The 19,208-nt window shown below is 41.2% G+C and overlaps 1 protein-coding gene across 17 annotated transcripts in view; it reads left to right on the forward strand.

Annotated features, from left to right (window-relative positions):
• Positions 1-19,208, forward strand: part of LMNTD1 (lamin tail domain containing 1) — a 312,291-nt gene that overhangs the window by 201,948 nt on the left and 91,135 nt on the right. Inside the window, exon 10 of one of the 17 annotated variants that reach the window (XM_032473202.1) lies at positions 6,410-6,927. The exons of the other annotated variants lie outside the window; for them this stretch is intronic. The gene's annotated coding sequence lies outside the window, so the exon portion shown is untranslated. The remainder of the gene's footprint in view (positions 1-6,409; positions 6,928-19,208) is intronic. 17 annotated transcript variants of the gene reach the window in all.

Raw genomic sequence — 19,208 nt, forward strand, 5'->3', positions numbered from 1 at the left:
AGAGGTATGTGAGGCACATTCTCGTGCCCACTACAATAATTTTATTAAAATGTTAACTGTAGTCTAGGATTCAGGAATTAGTTTCATATAAATTATCCCAATCCACCCAGTTAATAATTTCTATCACAGTAGGACTTTTATATTGTTACTCAAACAAGATTGGAAACAACAGAAAGTAAAACAAGTAATCCTTAAAACAACTTGCTTCAGTAAGTTGGGAGCAAAGGACTCTTACTGCCAAGGTCCCAGCGATGAGCTCATTTCATTCACACCTTGAATCTGACTGTGTTAGGGCTTAGGCAAAACCAGAAATACATTAGGCTACGCTTGTTTTCTTTTGATGACAGAAGTAAGCTCTAGTGGGAAACTCAGGTGGGAATTTGTAACTTGCTTCCCTGTACACCGAACACTCACTGCCATGATGGGTCACATCTCCAATTATGAGTTTACAACAGGATCAGAAATGCAGTTCAAGGAGATGATTCTTGTATTAGCCTTCCCTAACGTAGAGGACTTAACATGAAACTGACTCGGTCAAAGAATTTCTATGTCTGGCTTTAATAATATGGCTCAAATATTCTGAAATAATACTGGGACGGAACGCAAAGAATTCAGAAAAGATAGCAAGCCTGTGCGTTAGACTAAACTAGATGTTTCCACGTACCTAACATCATAGGAAGATTGTTGGCCAGGCCTTAATAGAGGTCGATTTAAAGCAGAATTATGATTAGTCTTTCCTGAAGCGCAGTATGTACTATGAGTGCACTCATAGCCCAAGAGAATATTAGAAGATAAACAAACCTTTATTTTAATAATTAAAATATTATCTTAATGTGTTTTAGAAAAAAATATAACTCATCCATTGAAACCTTGAGTTTACAGAGAAGGTTAAGTTTTAAAAAATTAAGACAAATTTACATAATAATGTGTTGGTAGGCAGACATGGTAAAAATTAAACAGTAATGATAATGTGGGTAGGCTGGATAATGACTCCCCAGAATATCCGTATATTAATCCCAGAACCTCTGAGTGTTACCTTAGATGGTAAAGGGGATTTTGCAGATATGACTAAATTAAGGATTCTGGGATGAGGAAATTATCCTGGATTATCTGGGTGGCCCAATGTTGTAATCACAAGGCTTCTTCTAAAAGGGAGGCAGGCGAGCCAAAGACAAAGGAATAGAAATGACAAGGGAAGCAAGAGGTTAGAGTGACGTGAAGAAAGGGCCACTAGCCAAGGGACACAGGTGGCCTCCGGAAGCTGAAAAGGGCAAGGAATGAATCCTCCCTGAAGCTCCAAGAAGAAAGCACTCCTGCCGACACCCCGATTTTAACCCCGTAAGACTCAGTGTAGACCTCTGACCTCCAGAACGGAAAGAGAATAGATTCCTCTTGTTTTAAGCCATTCATTCTACGATAGTTTATGCCAGAGGAAATAAGCAGCTGATACAGATGGTAGTCAAATGACTGAAATTTGTGAGATATTGCTCGCGTCGGAGTACAGGTGTTTAATACTGTTGACCAAGGCAACAGTCATAATGTACAGGTGCCAGGCTTTGGGGTGTTTTGTGTATTCATCATTCAACAGGTATTTCTGCAAGTTGTTCATTGCCCTGTGTGTAATTCATCTGGGTCTGAAGACTTGAAGTCATTTTTGTAACTTAGTGATAATAACGATAGTAATTAGTAGCATTTACTGAGCGTTAGGCAGGTCAGGCATTGTTCTAAGGACTTTATACATATTGTCTAACTATGGAATATTATCTCAAATCGGGGATAGATTCTGTTGTCATCCCCGCTTTATAGCTTGCCTCGCTGAGGAATGGAGACGTGAAATACTTGCCCAAGATCACAGTTCCAGAATCGGCTCTGAGCCTATAGGTCTGTCTCTGTCTGGAGCCTGGGTTTTTACCAAGTTTAAGGAGATCTAGATTTCTCTCCCCATTTCCTTGTGATCAATCTCCTGGCTGCAAAAGACAAAGCAAAATAAGACTGGAATAGGCATGCCTTCCCTCTGCCATCTGATGACATTTCGCCATTTCCTACCCATACATGCTGTCAGTTCTGAATGCTCGTCACACATTATTGACTAATACTGTGTTTGCTAAAAATTTCCCTGATAGGACGGTACTCCAAATAAAAAAGCAATATCAAGTAAAACAGTATTTTAGCAACACTAAACAAAAATCATGGAGAAGTAATGTAAAAATGTAACAACTCAGTTCAAACGCCATTCATTTCTCTCACGGAAGCTTAGACTGGTCTGCAGCTTTTGTCCTGGCTTTCTGGAAACGCAGCAGAGGTTTTCTCCTGCACTTAAGCACTTTGGGCATCAGGTCTCTCTTCCGAAAAGTTGAAATTGGACTGGAAGATCTCTAAGGCTTCTATCAGGTCTTAAATTCAGTGACATCAAAATATATGTTTGTTTGTCTTGGGGAAAAAAATAATTCAACAGAAGCCTGTCTGTTAGTATAACACGGGACCTTGATTTATCAGTAGCTACCCAGTCGTTTCCGACAAGTGCCTGTGATACTGGACCTACTGTTGCTCCCGTGGTCTGCTTACGAAAGGGGCTCCCTTTCAGTGGGGTGGGACCATTTTGCTGTGGTTGCTTGAACGGTCTACCTTGCTCCTGTGAACTTCCTGCCTCTTGGAGAAAATCAGTAACTGAGTTCTCATGTCTTGTTTTAGCTCAGTCTACCACAGTTCTCCAAATACTGCCTGCTTCAACCACATCAGTTATTAACATCACTTAGCTGGCAGGCTCAGAAATGTCCAAAGTTAAGAATGTTGCAGAAGAAATACATGCATTAGATATATAGTTAGACTAGGTGACGTCTTAGGATGACCAGCTGTCTCAGTTTTCCAGGGACTACCCCAATTTTAACACTGAAAGTTCCCAAACCCAGAGATAATCCTGGGAAAAACCAGCATGTTTGGTTGCCCTTTCTGAGGTCCTTTAAATCCTAAGACTCTAGATGCAGTGTTGCCCAGCAGAATTTTCTGCAGTGATGGAAATATTCTATATCTACACAATCCAGTTCAATAGCCTTGTATGGCTACTGAGCACTTGAAATGTGTTTAGTACAAGTGAGGAACTAAAATTTTCTTCTTTTTTTTTTTCTCTTTTCATTTTTTTTAAATTGAAGTATAGTCAGTTTACAATGTTGTGTTAACTTCTGGTGTACAACATAGTGATTCAGTTATACATATATATATATATATATTTCTTTTCATATTCTTTTTCATTATAGACCATTACAGTGTATTGAATATAGTTCCCTGTATTATACAGTAGGACCTTGCTGTTTATCTATTTTATGTATAGTAGTTAGTATCTGCAAATCCTGAACTCTCAATTTAATTCTCCACCTTTCACTTTCCCCCTTGGTAACCACAAGTTTGTTTTCTATGTCTGTGAATCTGTTTCTGTTTTGTAAATAAGTTCATTTGAGACATTTTTTAAGACTCCACATATAAATGACACCATATGGTGTTTCTCTCTCTCTTTCTGGCTTAATTCACTTAGTATGGTAATCTTCAGGTCCACCTATGTTGCTGCAAATGGCATTATTTTATTCCTTTTCATGGCTGAGTAGTATTCCATTGCATATGTATGTTCCGTTGTGTATAATATCTTCTTTATCCAATCATCTGTCTATGGACATTTAAGTTGCTTCCACATCTTGGTTATTGTAAATAGTGCTGCTGTGAGCATTGGGGTACATATATCTTTTAAAATTAGTTTCTTCTGGATATATGCCCAGGAGTGGGATTGAGGAACTAAAATTTTAATTTAGTTACCTTAAATTAAAGTGGCTACTGTATGGGACCACTCAGCTCTAGGTGATGTCATGAAAATGGTCACTGGTGAGACACTCAGCGTTGTAGCCCTAAGGGAGTTGCACTGAAGAGTGGTACGATCACACACTTATCTGACACTCAAGCCCCAGCTTCATGTCCTGTATCCATTGTTATACTGACAAGGAAGTATACAAATTTGTCCAGGATTATTGATAAGACCTACCTGTACACACTTGAGGTCAAAGGATAGAATGGCCCTTAAAGAAACATGTGATTTAAATTGTGTAGTAAGTCTGAGTTTCAGTAGGTGAGTAATCGCATCCACATAAAAGCACTCTAATAGTTAGAACGCTGTGGATTTGCCACTGTGATGTAAAAGCAGTTGTGGATTTTAGGTGTATGATAAGTGAGCCCTTTTTTGACCTAGCCTGGTGGTTTAGTGAAGTTAGGGGTATTATACCAAATAAAGTTACGACTTGGAATGAAGACTGATTTAAAATTCTCCTCTCTAAGAGAAACCCAGGGAACCGAAGTCTGCTTCATTATATCAAAGTGAGCAGTCAGCAGAGAGAAAAACACAACATATTACAGCCAAAAGGAGAAAGGATTTTCTTGAATTGTAGAACATTGACACCATACATCTGTTCGACATCAAAACTGTTGGTTATAAATCTTGCAGATAACTGATCATCCCGAATCCACAAAGGCACAAGTTGAAAGAGAAGTTGGAACATGGGAAGAGGCAAAGAAACTCCACAGCCCCTTCACGAGCTGAAGCCAGTTACAGTGTGACATATATCTTATAGGTTGCTGCAGGACTGGGCTGTCTATTTAAATGCTAACCTGCAACCTGGCGTATTCCTAGGAATTAAAGTGCTGAGGCAGGCGGCAGTGCTGGAAATTTCAGAGTGTTGTTGAATATTCAGCATCCACGTGCTAAAGAGCTCAGGTAGACTTTCAAATGTCAGAGAACAAACCACAGCTCTCACTATGCTCTGCTGTGAATTCTTTGGCCATGTGCCACTTTCTGAGTTTTCAAGCGATTTTTCTTCATTTGTTCTGATAAGTGAAACAAAAGGTCATTGCCTGTGATTTATACATAGGGTATTAATTAAAGGCAAATTCAAAAATTCTTCTTGGTTAAAATTTTTTTTAAAATCTCTTAAAGTCTCAATTATCCTTCAGCTGTGAGAACTGAAAATTGTCCAGCATTTAAGGTGAATTTTAGGATTTTTTTCTCATTTTCTTACTCTGTATTTTTTTAGCACATCCAAGCCATATTAATATAATTATCACTATGCCAGCAATAGGCAGGCGCTTTGAGAGGTAGTAATAACAGTTATTAAAATTGGTGCCTTGAGAAAAGGAAGAAGCTGACCAAAGGCTGAGAGTGAGTTTCCCGACGGTCACTATGTGGGGGAGTATCATTGCTGTATGGATAACCGCTGCGGTCTCCAGAGAATGTGGGTTCTTGGTATTCATTCAGCGTGTCGGTCTTCCACGTGTCGGGCACGGAGCTAGGTGCTGGCGATGTGCTGACAGTAATACCAGTGAAGGCGCGTGTGCTAACTGCCCTGTGCGTAGAACTAATATTTGCTTTACAGATATTAACTCATTTAATCCTGTAAAATTATAAACATCCTCATGAGGTATTTATGGATGGGGAAACTGAGGCATGAAGATTATGTAACTTGGCCGAGGTAATGAAGCCCATAAACGGTAAAAATGGGATTCAAACCCAGATAGTCTAAACCCATATTCTACACCATTAAAACCACCATACATAGTGCCTTAATCTTTAATGTTACCTTCTAGTAACACTTTGACCAATACTCTATTCCAAATTTCTTGAAGTACTTGTGTTTTTTTAAACAAAGTCCTTGCTCTCACTAGGTGATAAATGCCTTCAGGTTTTCCTCATGGTGTGGCAACTTGCCTGTGTGGGATATTCCATAAACGTCTGCAGTGCAGTGTAGTGTAAGGGGGAGGGTTTTGGAGCCACAGGAACTGGGATTAGACTCTCAGTTCAGCCACTTCCTCAGTGCATGAATATAGTTTCTTCATCTGCAAAATAGAAATAATGGAGTTATTGTGGGGATTAAATGAGATCATGCTGTAAAGTTTTTAGTATGGTACCCAGCGCATAACCAGCTTGCAGTAAATGCTCACTGTTATTGTTTGAGTAATTTATTTGTTTTGAGCAATCATTAAACATTACTTCCACTTTAAACTAGAGATGAATTTAGAAATATGGAGTCATAAAGACCTAAGAGGATCTGGGCCCAACCTAAGCTGAGGGGGAGGTCCTGTCCGACAAGAACCCTGATCATTCAGTGTCCACTCAGCTCTCATCATATGGAGCTCTCATCCCTGCTCCCTCCCTCCCTCCATCCTGTCCTTCCTTCAGTTGCAGACTCACTACTCACCATTCACTCCCTCAATATACTTTCTATTAAGCACCTGCACGTGTGTCGGGCTCTGTGCTAAGGACAGAGTCAGTGCTGGGTTTCCACTCCTGACTCAGTTTATGCTGTAGCAGTGGTTCTTGGAGTGTGGACCCTGGACCAGCCGCATCAGCACCCATTGGTGTGATATTTCATTTCAGGTGCTAACTTGACTGGGTCATCCAGTGGTCTAGACGTTTGGCCAAATATTATTCTGGACGTGTCTGTGAGTGTGTCTCTGGATGAGATCACCATTTGAGTCGCTGGACTGAGTAAAGCAGATTGCCTTCCTTAATGTGGGTGGGCCTCAGCCTATCAGCTGAAGACCTGAATAGAACAAAAAATCTGAGTAAGGAGAAACTCCTCCTGCCTGACGGCATGAGCTGGGATACCAGTCTTCTATTGCATCTGGACTTAAACTTAAAAACCAGCTCTTCTTGGATCTCAAGTCTGCTAGCCTTCAGACCAGAACCTACACCGTTCGTTCCTCTGGTCTCCAGCTTGCTGACTGCCGACCTTGGGATTTCCTAGCTTCTGGAATCAAGCTTGCTGACTGCAGACCTTGGGATTTCCTAGCTTCTGGAATCACATGAGCCAGTTCCTTTCAGTTCGTCAATTAACACTATTGGCACTGCCCTGAGAGTGAGGCCCTGCAGTCTGCGTCTAGCCAAGCGCCCAGGTAATTCTGATGTTCACCAGAGCTTAAGAACCCCCATCCTCGAGGCACACATCCCTGATTGACCTGACTAGTCAGGAGGGCGGAATTTTGACACCAGCAGTTAACCTCCTGAGTCATTACTAACTTGCAGATATCAGAGATGAACGTTGCTTCCCTAAACCAGCCCATTTTGACAGCGTGCCTTCCCTTCAGTCACAACCAGGAGGCCCTGGTTGTCCGATCTCTTAATGAGCTTAGTGTATATAAATATAAATGTAAATCTGTTGGATATTTGTTGTTGGTGTTGTTCAATATGAATATATTTTAAAGACTAAGAAACCAGTAAGAAAACTCTCCTCATATCCTTCAAGGATTCTGATTGCTTTTACTTTTAGTGTGTGATGGACACAAGCGGGCTGCAGGGACAATAAAATATTTTTACACCACACTGCATTCAGCAGAGCCTGCCAGGGTTCCACAGTGCACCCTGGTCTGTCATTCCTTCCCCGTGATTACACATGCAGCCTTGGGGCTCTGCAAGGACAGTCAGTGGTGCCACGTGAATTTGCCTTGTACTGTGCTACCACCAAAACACTGGCACTGTTCTCTGGGCTGTTCCGGGCTCCTGTGAACTGTTGGTGGTGCCTGTTCACCATTTTCATTGAAAGTAAGAGTCAGTAATGGAAGTCATAGAATTTTTTTTTTTTTTTTTGGCTCAAAGAAGATGATTCAGAAAGTTTCATTTCTTTCCTAACAGAAGGGGCACTTAAATAGATAACAGGCCATTTGTGTCAAACCCACTGTACCAGTATGTGGTCTATGTACAATGTACCCACAGAGGTAAGACAGACCTCAGTCAAACAGCAGGCCCAGGAATTCTTTGCGGACAGAGCAGCAGTCTATTTTTCAGAAAATACACATAACAAATGGACTGTAACATGTTATGGGCTATTAATCAAATAGTCCAATCTTACGTTATCTGTCATCACCCACAAACACTCGTTGAGAGCTGCTGTGTGCAAGGCAGCGTCAGAGGGCGTGATACACAGGCACTCACACGCACACCTTAAATCATCATCATCACCACCAAGTATGTATTAGTGCTGACTGAGTACGAGCCAGTGCCCCAGGCAGTCGTGCACAGACATCCCCCAAATAAAAGCCGTTTGTTGAGTGCCTCTCAACATCAATATGAGGCAGGCATATTTGTTACCATTTTATAGATGAGAAGGTGACATACAGAGTTGTTAAATAATTTCCTAAAAATTGTTTGTTTTGTGAAATGGGAAAACCAAATCTTAAATCTATGTCTTCCTAAATCCAAACTCTCTAAGTTTTTTCTCTGCTTCCAGAAGTTTTCATCTAAGTGGTAAATCAGAACACATATGTTAACAAAAACAAAAACAAAAAACCTCAACACCAATGCAGATCTGCAAACACCAAGTGACAGGCAAAGGGTAGGAAGAGTACATGTCAAAGAAACAGACAGACATGGGTACTGCTCTGCCAGGTTTCAGCCAGGAAATCAAAAACCACACCAGGCATTTCAGCAAAGAGATTGACTAAATGGGTATTGGAGGACTGAAAATGCAAAAGGCAGGCCGGCCGCTGCCACTCCCAGACTGCAGGAGCAAAGACAGGAGTTGGAGTTAACAGAACTTAAAAGCTCAGAGGAGGCACCCTGCCTAGTTGAGCCAGTCCTCAATAAATGCTAATAATATTATTATTTTGGGACAGGTTAAGGATGCTAATGGCTCTTGCTTGGTAGGACTGCCTGTATGCAGAGATGACATCATTCCTACTTTTTTTATCTGAAAATGCTCTTTCTTGCATAAAATGGATTTGACAGTACATACTATGAAATCTAAAAGTCTTAGAACACTGCAGCAAAACACTCCTAAGATATATAAAGAAATGAACAAAAACCAAACAAGAATTTGCTCATTTGACATCAACATACTGGGTGCCAGCCGTACACGTGCCAGACCCTGAAACCATGCTGGAAATACCACGACAAGCAAGACAGACATGGGTCCTGTCCTTAAGGTGGTAACAATCTAGCATAACTTATTTAATTTGATCCTCATAGTCACTCTGGGAAAGGGTATTATTATTATTATTATTATTATTATTATTATTATTATTATTTATTATTATCATCATCGTCATCATCCCTGTTTTTAAGAGAAAACTGAAACCTCATGAGGGGAAATGTCACTCCTTACGTAGCACAGCAGGAAAAAATTGGGGGTTCTTTTCACCATCACATAATGATATGTTGACCTAGTCCTTCTCCCAGGAAGTGTATCTCACGCTGATAATGGAAGCCTATGGGAAAATGTGCTTAATAAACTTGTACAAGGGTCAGCTTTTCTGGAACACGTCTAGCCTGTGAAGTAAGACTGAGGATAGATCTGGAAGTCTCTTCCCAAGTCGAACACTTAGGTCTGAAATTTAACAATTGGGTCTCCAACCTGCTCACCTCTTACTATTTGTTGAGTGTGAAGGCTGCAAATTATATCTTTAATGCCCTCCGACCTCTACTTTCCACCTTCTTTATGACCCTTTTGGCCCCTCCTATCCTCCAAGAGGAGACTTTACTATGCTGATACGCCTTGTGGATCTCCAGGTAGGGGAACAAAGCACACATGGGTTCTCTTCTCTTTCTACCCACTTATTTTTTTTTTCTCCCATTATCTTTTAAGCAATGTCTGCTTAGGGGTGATTTGGTAACAGTTTAAAATGATTAAAAATTTCAAGTCTCAAAGAAAAGGAATTCTGAAGTGGCACGCAAGGCAGTAGTTGGTTTTATGTACGCACTCTCCCCTCATTCATAGCACTCATTGGCTTTCTGCTCTTTGTTTTAGCTTTGTTCCATTAATCTCTCATGAAGCAGTAGTCACTGGAATAAGATATTCATCTTACATCCCCACCAGGAACTTCTGAGGTAGTATGGCAGGTGCCTTTCATCCCCAAGCTTATAAATCCTTATGACAGTCCCAACAGGTAGATAGCTGGTATTCAAAAGGGGGAAACAGAAGTTGCCTTTAAATCTCCTTCCTCCTCTACCTTCTTTTTTTTCCTTAATAACAACATGGAAACTTAATCAAGTAAAAGATTTAGAGATAGATTAAGTGAATAAGTCACCCAACTAAGAAGCACTGGAGCTAAGATTTGAACCCAGAGCTCTCCAGCAGCAAAGTCTGTGCGTTTCCACTTATGCTAGCACTGCCCCCACCTTTATACAGCCAGACATGAACTCCATAAGCCATTAATGTTATCCCACCAAAGACACCCATGATCAAATATGTTTGAGAAATAGTTCATTTGTTTGATCTCTTTGGAGATTCATGGTGTATATTTAGCAAATTAAGATGTTAAATAGGACTACTGAACAGGAAAAAAGAACTATTTAGCTTAATTTAGCCTTAAGTTTCTGTTCCCTTCCTGGTTTAAACACTTAAAATACTTGCTGTAAGATGGAGAAACAGGGCTCTGCACTGCAGCAGTCAGAACAGCGAGAAAACCAGGACAACTGCTAGGACTTGGATAAAAGGCCTCCCTGTGGAGCCAGGGTCACTATCTGGGTCAGGATGATCTGCTAAAACCTAGAAGGCAGTGTTAATTACGGTCTTAGGAACAAAACATGTCATGTAGGGGATCTAAAAGCTCCTTTCAAAGGGAGAGGGGTCTAAGTGGAAAGGATCCCATTTAGCTGAAAGTACCCCTACAGTGTGCTAAGTGGATAGGAAGAGGCTACAATTAAAAATAGAATCATCAGGTTATAATTTTATATACAGTTATAATTGGGTCCTTTCGCACTTTTCAGATCCAGACTGACAAGGGAGATTGAGTCATTTCCCTGGGGCAACCAACCACCTCAGTGTGCAGGACTTTCAGTCTAAAATTGGAAGAGTCCTGGATAAACCTAGGCAATTGGTTACCCTACATTTACTGAAAAAAAAAATGACTATTTGCAAAGGTTGTTACTAATAGTCAGGTACCACATCTATGTAATCTGAACATATTTTAAAAGTTTATTCACTTCATCAGGGGAGTTCATTACACAGATAATTGATGACGCAGTTTTGGTGTAGAGTGAAATACTCTCGCACGTTAGATGTTAATCATATAGTTTGGGATTTATCAGGGACCCATCAGATTTTTATTCTTAGCAAGTCAGATCATAGGGAAAGGTAATTAACCTGATACTGGCCCCCTTAGTAATATAGGCCTAGCCCAAGGAGACCTTTGCCAGTTCCAGGGCTGACGGGATCCACCTGGGAGGCAGAAAGCACCCAGTTGCAGGAGCAGGTACTCAGCCTTAGAAGTACCTGATGGAAGTTCAGAGAGGTTGACAGCCTGCAGCAAGTTGGCCCATGTAAGCGCAGCAGGGATGTGGGCCCTAGATTGGAATGCAAGGCAAAGCGACAGTTTCTAGGGAGCAGAACAAGCAAGAGCAAAGGAGGACCAGTTCTCAAAGGCCCGGCAAGTGCAGGAGGCCCATGGGAGCATCTCAGAGGAGTGAGGGACAGCATGTGGACCTGCACACGGGGCCTCACAGCTTGATGTAGGGCAGCCTGCAAGGTGCTTACTAGTGCAATACAAGCCAGTGGACTCCCTTCAGGACATTTAATATCAAACTTTTCATGACCACAAAGAGATCAAGGGCTCCAGGCTTTTCAAATGCTTCCTGTCTGAGAAGGGCAGGACTGAACATACAGATGGGAAGATGATCAGGACCAGCGGGCGGAAGACCAAGAACGAGGAGATGGAGGCTACTAATTGCCAGGTGCAGTGGCTGCTCATTCCATTCCGGAGGGCTTGCGAGTTCTGGGAACTGATAAACAGAGAAACCAACTTTCAAGTCACGGTAGTCTTCAGTCCACTCAATTCTGTGAGAAATGTATGTGGAACACGCAGAAATACCCATAAATTTGCGTGCATCATCTTCAGCATCCCGTCTGAGCTCTTCTGGAGAACAAATGCTCGCTGTGGGCAGGATTCCTCGTGAGACAAGGGCTTGGAGAATGTGGGACTTGGGCATGGAGTTGCAAGTCATCCTGCACGAGGGCAAGTGCTAAATGCTTGTTTTATTCCTAAAGAAAAAAAGAAATGCAGGGATTTGGCAGAGCTGTCACCCTTATTATGTATCACGTGGGACCTATTTTACAAAGAAGATAGCAGTCTGTTTATTTTCCAGTTAAAAAAAATGAAAGTTGCTTTCTGAAATTTCAGTGTTAGACTTCCTATCCTGCATACCTTCTGAACCTACGTAAAAACGTCAGATTTGGAGTAGGCTGGTGTTCGATTATGAGGCTGAGAATCGTGCCACCACACTCTAAAACCTTGCAAAATAAAGCCCTTGTAAAGGCTCTGTTAAAATATTACTTTTTTTTTTTTTCCCACAGGGGCACCTTATAGAGCATTTCAAACGACTGGAAGGGAAATGAATAGATTAATCACTTTATAAGCACCAATTAATGTGGCTCTTTATGCTACTGGTGTCTTACTGGACAATCAATCTTTAAAAAGAAATAGAAGTTTCTAGGACTTACATTGCTATGCTTCAACTAATGACTGTTTTTATTAGTTCCTGGCTTAAATACTTGCTTATTTATATCCTTGAAACAAAGTCCTAACAATTATTTCTTTTACTTGAAAATCCAGTTTCAGATTTAATACTCTGTGGTCAGCTTCTCTGAAAGGGAATATCTAGAAACAAAGATCTTGAAACAACAAAAAAAGATGACACAATTTTCCAAAAAATGACTGTAAATTGTTATAAGTAAGATTTCTTTGGGGGGCAACTTACCCAGATCTCCATCTTACACCTCTAGGCTTACCCTGTTATTCAATTATTACTCTATTAAGCTCACTTTTTGCTACTCCCTTTAATGTGGATAATCCGAGGGTTTTGCAGTCTTTTTCTGTTCTCCTCATGTACTTTCCCTGGACCATCTCCTCAATAGCTGTAACTGCAACTGACATCTCTAAACCAATGACACTAAATTTATAGCTCTGCCCCAGTCTATCGCTAAAGCTCTTAACTACCTTCTTGACACCTTCTTCAGGAAATTTCATAGTCATGTCAAACTCAACATGTCCAAAACTGAACAGGTCATCATATGCTTATCTTTCATTCTCTTCTTCCAGGAAATGGCAACACCACCTATCAGTTGGCCAGGCAAGAAATTTATGAATTATCTTAGATTTTACTCTTTCTGCAAAATGACCCTCTACAGCAAGTGTGGCTCCCAGTCCACTGTGTTGTCTCTGACAAATCCCCTCTTGTCACATGTGACTCTTGATGTCTCCTGATCATCTGTCTTGCGCTGGGTGATGCTGTTAAAGTTTTCTTGCAGTGCTAAAGCCACACAGATACCTGGGGTGAGGTGAGAGGGGATGTCCCCTCAGCCTTCTTGGGCACGGTGTCTTAAAAGCCAAATCAACCCTCCACTTCCTTTCTCTCTCTCTCTCTCTCTCTCTCTCTCTCTCCTTCATGCAGTCATGATTCATGGTGCTGAGTAGAAGGCAGCTACCCAACTGCACTGAGAATCATTCCTATGTTCTAACTGCGGGTGTGTTTCTGGAAACAGTATGGAGGAGCTCAAAAATTTAAAAACAGAAGTTCCATACAGTCCAGCAATTCCACTACTGGGTATTTATCCAAAGAAAATGAAAACACTGATTTGAAAAGATATGTGCATCCTTATGTTCATTGCAGCATTATTTACAATCACCAAGGTACAGAAGCAACCTAAGTGTTCATCAATGGCTAAATGGATAAAAAGGTGTAAGATACATATATATATGTATATAAACACAAACACACACACACACATATACATATATACACACACATACATATATATATATATATATATATATATATAATGGAATATTACTCAACCATAAAAGAATGAAATCCTTCCATTTTCAATAACATGAGTGGACCTAGAGAGTATTATGCTAAGTGAAATAAGTCAGAGAAAGACAAATACTGTACAATTTCACTTATTTGTGGAATCTAAAAAACAAAAGAAACAAAACAAAATAGAAACAGACTTACAGATACAGAAAACAAACTAGCGATCACCAGAGGGGAGGGGGTGAGGTTGGGAAATGTAGGTGAGGGGGCTCAAGAGGTAAAAACTTCCAGTTACAAAATAAATTAAGTCATGGGGATGTACTGTACAGCATGGGGAATATAGTCAATAATGTTGTAATAACTGTGTATGGCAACAGATGGTGACTTACTGTGGTGATCAACTTGTAATGTATATATAAGTGTCAGGTTACTATGTCCTGCAACTGAAATGAATGTTGTGTGTCAACTATACTTATCAATAAGATTTTTTTAATTAAAAAAAAAAGATGGTTCTGAGTTCTCCAACGGATGCTTCAGGAGATCACTTTGTACACATCCAGAATGTCTGAACCCAGTTCAGGTTCAGGCTGGGACATCAGTCGTCTATGTAGACAAGTGATGCGTGCAGCCTGAGGCTGCAGACAACTCCCGAATGCCTTTGTTTACCAGATTTGGGACTACGATTTGACGAGCTGCTTGAAAACCACCGTTCACTTGTCAAATAGCAGCAGCTCAAATGATTGCTCTCATAACATTTTGAAAAGTGCCTTGGCGTTTACATAAAGAAGTCAGAAAGAGGCTCTTTTCCCATGATCCCTGGAAATAAGGCTCTTTGCTAAACAAACATGCTGTTTGAGCCGTGGTTCTTTTATGCCTGCTGCCCGCTAGAAAAAAGGACTATGATCACTTAATTTGCATAATGTGGTCTTTAGGCAGCAAAGCCTTGTCCCTGTGGCCCTGCCGAACAGGGGCTGAGTCACCCATCGAGTGGGGAAGTGGGAGAAGGCCAACTGCACATATTGTCTGGTGATCTCACTTGGCGTCATTGCTGAGTTTCAACCAATTTCTAAGAGATTTTTTTTTCAATGACCATCCTAAGTGTTATATTACTGTCATGAAACCAAAGGTCTGAGAATTTTTTTCTGACATTTTTGTGTGGAAGTTTTGCAGAAATGAGCCAACCTCGTGGCTCGTTACAGAGAGTCTGCCCTTTTGTACTAACTAGTATGTATCATCCTCAGTGCCTCAGACTGTCCACAGACATACAGAGAAGTGGTGAACTTACGTATTATCTAATTAAGTAAGTGATTAAGAGTAAGACCAACTGAAATTTGGCTTTCCTCTGATTACCCCACTTGAATCACAATTCTTTCAAACAGAGGTCATTCCTTTTTTCCTCCCTACTCCTTGGAAGCAATGTCCATATTTTTTATTACATTCTACTACCTCCTCTTCTTTTTTCCTTTTTCATCCTGAGAGTGACGTAATCAAGCTGGTATTTTTGGAAGACATTTTAGCCACCGCAGTATCTAAGAGGAGGATGGATGGATGGGAGGAGAGACTGGGGAAGGGAATTAGACTGGGAACAGATGCCCAGTGCAGACAGGCTGAGGGCCTGGCTGAGAGAGGACTGGAGGGCCGTGTCAGTAGGACCAGGTGTGGGAGGAGCCAGGACGGCTCTGCTCTGGCACTGGTGTGGCGTATGGAGATGGAGGGGGGCAGGCGGGGAGGAGGGAGTTGCTGGGGTTGAGATGCCTTTGGGACATCTGGGGACAGTGCTCAGAGACAGCTGTCTTGGAGGGTCTGGTGACTGTGAAGGGTCTGGGTTTTAATTCCCTAAAACAGACCTGAGCTTCCCCACAAGCTTCTAAGCACAGGGTAACCAGGGCGGAGGCTGTAAGGGAAAGCCAAACAATATATAAACATCACTATTTTTCTTTCCAGTTTAAATTATTCAGCCTTTTTGGGTCAATGCTCAGTCTTTTAAATTTTTTAAATTAAATTAAATTAATTTTATTTTTCTCTTCCATATGAAGTCCATAGCATCTGATTATATGATACCTGCCCCCATGCCCCCCACGTCTCTGCTTCTGTTGGTCACTTATCATCTCATATTTTTGAGGAGCAAAGAGAAGGCTCATGAGCACAGAGAAAGGGGAGAGTCCCTGCGGGGTGAGTCTGGCACATTACAGGGACCCGATCTTGAGGACCCGGTGAGCTGTGCTGAGAACTTCGGTCCTTATTCCAGGAGAAATCGGAGGCCTTTTAAGCTTCTTAAAAGGGTGAAACAATGCCTGATGTGGTTGGTTTGTTTTGTTTGTTGTAAGACCAAGACAGTGAAAGAATGTAACTGAGTGAGGCAGAAACAGGGAAGAGCGTTGGACACCAAGGACATGGTTAGGCAAGAGAATGATAGTGGCCTCAGCAGCTGTGGTGACAGTGAAGGCAGAAGAAGAGTTAGGAGAAAAAGTGGCAGACCTTGGGAATGGTTTCGATGGGGTTCAAGTAAGAGAAGGAAGAATCTAGCCTGATTCCAGGCTTTCTGCAAGGAGCCAAAGGGCATGGCGGTAGTTGCCGGAGAGAGATAAAAAGAGGAGCAGGCCTGATGGGAGTGAAGGCCACCTTAGAGGTCCTCATCCACGACCCCATACACCTGCCAGGGGAGCTCTGCCTGCTGCCGCCCTTCCCGGACTGTTAACTGTTGCCACGGGAGCTCACTCAGCACCTGGCTCCACTACGGACACATCGTATCCAGCCTCAGCTAGGTCTCCTGGCTCTTTGGAAATATTTTTATCAATTTCAAATTAAACCTTTTTTCTGTTCATCATATTAGGTTTTAACAGCATCTTTACTCTTTCTGTATGTCTAGTTCTATCTTTCCTCCTTAGGCTTAGCAGACGACCTTGCCTCCTAAATTACTTTTAAAAAATGTAGAGGTCCAGTGATGTGATTTTCCTCATATTTTCTTACCTCCATTTCAGAATTTCTGAACCTTCAGTCCTCCTCTTTTCTGTCTTCTGTCAGTGGGAGAAGTGTCCCTGTCCCCTTCCCAAGCTTTCTTCTCCACCTATGTTCTCAAACCCACCCCCATTCACTTTTTCTGGAACATTGTCTCACAGACCATCCCCAGTCTCCTATCTCATGTTGAAGGAAATAGTATTTTTTTTTTCTGAGTCCAGGATTTATACAGTCAACGTAGAAAATTTGGAAGACACAGAAAAGAACCAAGATGAACACCTACAATCTCATATAAGAGAGAAAACCAGTTTTGATTTCTAATTTTTAAAAGAAATTTCTCTTGCTACTGTTTTCCTCCCCTCAGGCTTAAAACATGTTCAAGGCTTCTCTGTTACAAAGAAAATTCCCCTCAGTCTTGCTTCCCTTTCAAACTACTGTGAAATCACTTTCATAGCTGCCTACTCTTCCAGTGCTACCTGGAGAGCGTTGAGATGCCTCCAGTGGGAAAAAAATTGCTTCAGACTTTGGAGGCTGTACTGAGATGATGAGCAAGACACAGAACACATCTAATCATCTAGACCTGTAACCTCCTGCACATGCCACTGCTGCCTCACTACCCAGCTGGTCCCTCTTGTGCCTTGGATTTTGCCACACTTCTGATTGTGTATTGCCCTGACCAGCCTGCCATGTCCCCAACTCTCTTTCTGCCCAAACCTGTCCATTCTCATGGCTTCATTTATCATTTCTATATGGATGATTTCATGTTGATATTACTAACCAAGACTTTTCACTGAAAGCCAGAATAATATCTCCAGCTGCCTTCTAGTCACTTCCATATGGCTGTCACACCAGGAAACTCAATATATCCAAAACTAACTTTATTATGTTACCTGCCAAACACTTATTTCTTTTATTTCAGTTAGTGGTATTATCTTTTTGTCTTATTATCTTTTATTCAGCCAAGGGAGACAATTGGGAGTCATCACTGACTCTTTGCTTCCCTAAATTCAACATAAACTTCTATTGATTTAATATCATTGATTACTTACTTATGTCAGGCACGTTGCTAAGTACATTAGCTGCACTTTCCCAATCAATCTTTCAGTACACTTTGTGTTATTCTTGTTTTACATGTGAGAAAACAGAAACTTTGAGGTTCACAAATAGGTGGTGAAGTCAGAATTGAACTCAAGCCTATTTATTTCCAAAGCTGGTGTCTTGATGTCTTTTCAATTCATCCTCTCCTCTCTCTCCCCACTGTTGCCGTAGCTCACATCCTCACAGTAGAAGCCCTGTGAGCCAGTCCCCAGTTAGCCAAATCACCTCATTAACTATACTGTCCGATCCTCTTTCAGACTTACAGCTGGAGACTAGCAGGAGATTGTCTGGTGCATTGAACTTTCCTGGTCCTACAAATTTAGTTGTGTGTTTACCAAGAAACAGTTGTCTTTTGTTCACAAGGCAGTCAGTGCAGTTGCACCTTTTATTATGTTACAGTATTTTATCATGTAAACCAATGAAACATGAGCGTAAAAGAGAGCTGTTCCTATGAAAACTAAGTTGAATACTTTGGAAAGACTTGGTGAGAGTGAGTGGCTGAAAATATTATTATAATCCAAGTAAGTATGGGAAAGGTGAACCAAACGTGACTGGGAAAATCTTATAAACAATGACTTTCAGATTCTGCACTCTGATTGCCTTTTGCTTTGACTTAAAGAAACAGAAACATGAGTGTAGCTCATACAAGAAAAAAAAATGATAAAATAATACAACTCCAATTAGCAGACCTGTACTCAGGGAAGGACCTTGGCGCTCTACCATACAATTGCTGGATGAATGTACCTGTATATGTCTCAGGTTAAAATGTAATATCTACAGTAAGTGTATATATCTTTTTTCAATTCCCTGCTTATTAAAGCAGATGACTGATCACATTCAGTCCCCGATTGCACCGAGTGAGAGACCATCCACCTTATCTCCCATTATCTTTCAAACAGTAACAGTACCGTTTATCTGACTCCCTGGGCTCCAGTCATCTTTTCTCCATTCAGTTAGCAAATATTTTTTTAGGAGCCTACTAACCACCGGCATTACCTTCCTAAATCTCAGATCTAAGCCTCTCACTCTCTACTCTCAATAACTCAATGTGTTTCCGTTGTCTACAGAATGAAGCTAAAAGTATTTAGCAGACTATTAGGGGCCTGCAGGGATCTGATTTCCACCCACCTTTTAGCTTCAGCTCCTAACACAGCACTGCATGTCCTCTAAGCTTCGTCACCCACATGTTGGCTCTTGCCCAAACACACACCTTTCAGCATTCATTCAGAGAGAGCCTGGGGTGAACCCTCTGTTTGCATTTTTCATACTTTTACTCGTTATTGAAAATAGTAGTTTATGGTGAGAAATACATTGTTCGTAGAAATGACATATCACAGAAAACGCAAAGTTGTAAAGTCAGGAGTATTGCACGACT

This window comes from Camelus ferus, chromosome 34 (genome assembly GCF_009834535.1).
Source record: "Camelus ferus isolate YT-003-E chromosome 34, BCGSAC_Cfer_1.0, whole genome shotgun sequence".
Taxonomy (NCBI): domain Eukaryota; kingdom Metazoa; phylum Chordata; class Mammalia; order Artiodactyla; family Camelidae; genus Camelus; species Camelus ferus.